Source organism: Aethalodelphis obliquidens, unplaced genomic scaffold (assembly GCF_003676395.1).
Source record: "Aethalodelphis obliquidens isolate GAN/ISIS:26980383/991018 unplaced genomic scaffold, ASM367639v1 scaffold14, whole genome shotgun sequence".
Taxonomy (NCBI): Eukaryota; Metazoa; Chordata; class Mammalia; order Artiodactyla; family Delphinidae; genus Aethalodelphis; species Aethalodelphis obliquidens.
This window is the reverse complement of record NW_020837958.1, coordinates 14,464,304-14,468,204: the sequence shown is the minus strand read 5'-3', so window position 1 is coordinate 14,468,204 and position 3,901 is coordinate 14,464,304. Positions and strand designations below refer to the sequence as shown.

At 51.9% G+C, this 3,901-nt stretch overlaps 1 long non-coding RNA gene across 2 annotated transcripts in view; it reads right to left on the bottom strand.

Annotated features, from left to right (window-relative positions):
• Positions 1-3,261, bottom strand: part of LOC113624851 (uncharacterized) — a 29,665-nt gene extending 26,404 nt beyond the window's left edge. Inside the window, exon 1 of one of the 2 annotated variants that reach the window (XR_003434488.1) lies at positions 3,106-3,261. This is a non-coding gene — a long non-coding RNA (uncharacterized LOC113624851). The other variant, XR_003434489.1, reaches the window with a different exon arrangement.
• Positions 3,262-3,901: the final 640 nt, after the last annotated feature.

The following is a 3,901-nucleotide window of genomic DNA, read 5'->3' as shown; positions in this document are numbered from 1 at the left end:
GCTGAGCCTGCACGTCCGGAGCCTGTGCTCCGCAACGGGAAAGGCCAAAAAAGCGAAAAACCCGCGTACCCAAAAAAAAAAAAAAAAAAAAAAATCATATGATTGAATAAGCAAAGGGAAAATACAGAAGGACATTTGCCTAAATTATCAAGGCCTCCCAGTATTTTCCTGTTCCTAATTCCAATGTTTAATTCTCAGGCCTTATCTTCCTTGACTTACCAGCCGATCTGACATGGCCGATCACTCTCTTCCTTGAAATACTTTCTTTACTTGGTTTCTCCCCTGTGATGTACCCTTGGTTTCCTCCTCCTCCTCTGGCCTCTCCTCAAGTCTCCCTTGCTGCTTCCTCCTCCTTTCCTTGACTTTCAAACATTGGAGCTCCCCAGAACATAATCCCTGGACCTCTTCCACGCTCAGCTCCTGCCTCAGACTTTAAATTTCAACTATCTGTTGGATGATACTCAGATTGCTATCACCAGCCCTGACCTCTGCCCAGACCATTGGGCTCATATAGCCAACTATCTAACTGACTTCTGCACTTGGAGGTCTAATACACATTTCTAATCCTGCTATGACCCATCACACCTTATCCTCCTAGTCTTCTCCATCTCAGTCATGGAAAATGACTCTCATCTAGTTGCTCAGGATCAAAACCTGATTGTTATTGACTCCTCTCTTTATTTTACACTCCATATATAAATTCTGTGGATTCTACCTCCAAAATTCAATTCGAATCTGACCATATTTCCCCTTTCCACTGCTACCACCCTGATCCAAGTCCCTACCAATTCTTGGCCTTGATTACCGCAATAGCCTATCTCATTTCATTACTGTGTACAATAACCTGATAGAAAAAAAGACCAAAAGATATGAACAAACTGTTAATAGAAAAGAAAGCCCATAAACATAGGAAAAGGTGATGGGCCTCATTCATGATAAGGGAAACTACACTGAGATACCATTTCACATCTATCAGCTTGGCAAAAATCTGATAGTTGACAACATATTCTGTTGACAAGGCTTGGGAAACAGGCCCATACACTGTTAGTGGGAATATAAAATAGTACAGTACCTAGGAAGAGACGTTTACCGCTATCTAGCAAAACTACCTATGCAGCTGCCCTTTGACTCAGGGACCCCATTTCTAGGAATTCTATCCCAAAGACACACATGCACAAATACGAGTGAGCTAAGTACAAGGGGGATCTTTGTCTCCGTTATTTATTTTTTGCTCTATTATTTATGAACAGTGCCTGCAACATATTAGGTACTCAATCAATATTTGTTGAATGACGTTTACCCAATGTTGGACTTTATTGGTCCTGTTTGCTTTGTTAGCAAGCGTTGAAACAACCATTTTATCCCTACACTCCAAGGGAATCCCAGCTCTCAAAATTAAAAAAACTTTTCACCACGGAGCCCTGATTCATTTTAGTGGAGAAGGGTGTTCAAGAGCACAATTTAACATGCTGTGTCGCTCTCTCTGGATGCTTGGCCGAGGAGAGAGCCAGAGCTCACAGCCCCTCTCCTCCCCATTCCCAGCCTGGTCTGTTCCTCAACTGTATCTTCTGCATTTGCCTTTTGATATTCTCAGCTCAAGTCATCAGACAAACCGGCAGCAACCTCTACAGCAACAATGACAGTATTGCTCTTGGGGTCACCCTGAAATGGTACCTGACTTCACGCTAATCCCACCTGAAGCCACAAGACTCCTATTCTGAGACCCTCCCTGCCCCTAATCCTACCAGGGGAGAGCCCACTTCAGGGTACCCCTACTTCCTCACAGAACATCACAGGAAGCCTCAGAAGTTCCCTGTAGCAGATTGGTCTCCACTTCTGCCCAGGGGGATCTGCTGGTCCTATCCCCACTGGGCAGGACGGTCCCAGGCTCTTGCGGTGCTCTGGCTCAGACACTCCTCATCCTAAAGCCAGGTCACTGAAGTGAAAGATAAGCACCTCAGGGGGAACTTGCCCTCCAGGACCTCCCTGATGGAGCCATGAGGGTGAAACAGCATGTGAAACAGCCCAAGCTTAAATTGGTTTTGCCTCCTTAAATAGGTTGTTGAAACAGCACTAGCTTAAACTGGTTTTACCTCCTTAGACAGGTTGATAGATTAATCAAACCTGAATTATTTTAAAGAAACAGCACTGCTCCGTGTGCAAGACGGGAACCCTTGTCTCCAGGATGACCCTGGAACAGAGAATTTTAGTCTACAGAACTCAAAGAATAGAAATGATGCCACCAGAGCCCTTTAAAAAGCGAGAAGCCCTTCAATAAGGAAAATCTGGCTTCCAGGATCAGTAGTAGCTTATATGGACTAAATCAAGACCGTCAATCAGCATCCAAGTTGGAAATTTCCCTAAACCCTATAATTTCCCCCTGAACCCTGGATCAAGGAGACAGATTTGAGAGCTTTGCCTCCTATCTCCTTGCGGGTGGATTTCCTGATAAAGCTCTGATTGGTAGCGAGCTGCGTAACGAGCAAAATCCAGTAAGTCGGGAGGACTAGGCCTTCTCTTCCCCACCTTGGGGCACAGAGCAGGACATGACTAGGCCAGCAGAGAGCACTCAGCCTCGACACTGAGGCCCGAGGCCGGCGGGGAAGGGTGTGCGCCCCCCACTTGATACACTTCAGCGGCTCCTGGGCACCCTGCAGCGCCCAGAGCCCCGGAAGCCTTTCTCCGGATCCTCCGGGGGTTAGGGTCAGGTTGCGCTGCATGGGGTACTCGGTCCTCAAACGCTGCCTCTTGCGGAGAATAAGTCCCTCTCTGCGTTTCACCTGGAAACGCAACTCCCCTGCAGGGCTGCGGGGCTCGCTGGATGCTGCTGTCTCCCCTCCGGGTTGGAGGATCCCGGAGCAGCCACAGGGTGAAACCCAGACCCTGGGACCCAGCGAGGTGCTGGAGAGGCGCCTGAATAGCAAGCCTGGAGCCCCGCGCCCGGGCAGGAGGAGGGAAGAGGGGGGGTCGTGCTCGGGCTTGGGTCCCAGCTCCCCGGCACCATCTAAGATCACCACCCCTCTCCCCCGGTCCATTCCGGCCATCAAGCCAGGCTCCCTTATCGCTTCAACCCCTGGGCCCTCCAATCCCTCTTTCTTTCCTCACCTCCCCCGGGACAAAGTGACCGGCGACGTCCCGAAGGTGGCTCTGGCCCCTCTCGGAGACCCGGCGACGTCTCGGCCCGGCTCTGCCTGCCCAGTGCCGCCAAGGGGCCCGCAGTCCACTGCGGAAGGGCATCGGCGCCGCCCGGGCTCCTCCTCCCGCGCTACGTTAGTGGCGACCCTGCAGCGCAAGGGCTGAAAGTCATCTGACTTTACGCTAGAGCTCTCCCCGGAGCCAGGCGCTGCGCTCTCCCCAGAGCCAGGCGCTGAAAGCCGCGCCTCCTGGTAAACACCGGCGAGGGTATCCTCCGCCTTCTCTCTGAACGGGGGCGGCTCACAGAGCGAAACCCAGAAGCAGGGAGTTTAAAAGGTGGGAAAGGGCGGCCTCGCCTTCTTGGGCCTCGAGGTAGGTCCCCAGCACCTCCCACCTGGGGTGAACCCGACACCCGGCCCTGCGGACACCTGGGCGGAAGCCCAGCCGCAGTGAGGAAACTGCGCGGTGGAAACAGATTGCCTGGTTTTCTCCGCATTCATTTCGCGTAGTTTTCCGGAGGCCTAGCAAAAGGCTGGGACTCTTTCCAGCAGCGCCCCTGGGTTAACTGGTGAGATTCAGGACTGGGGTCCGACAGGAACACTGACAGGGAAGGAGCACCACCTCGCGGTCAGCGCGAAGGTTATCGGAAAGACCTCAAAGGAAAGCGAGGGACCATCCTGCCCCCCACTGGGAACCCCTACGCCTTTCACAGGGACACTCCACCTTCACCCCTAATTCCATCCCGCACCCCACTTGGAACCCCTAC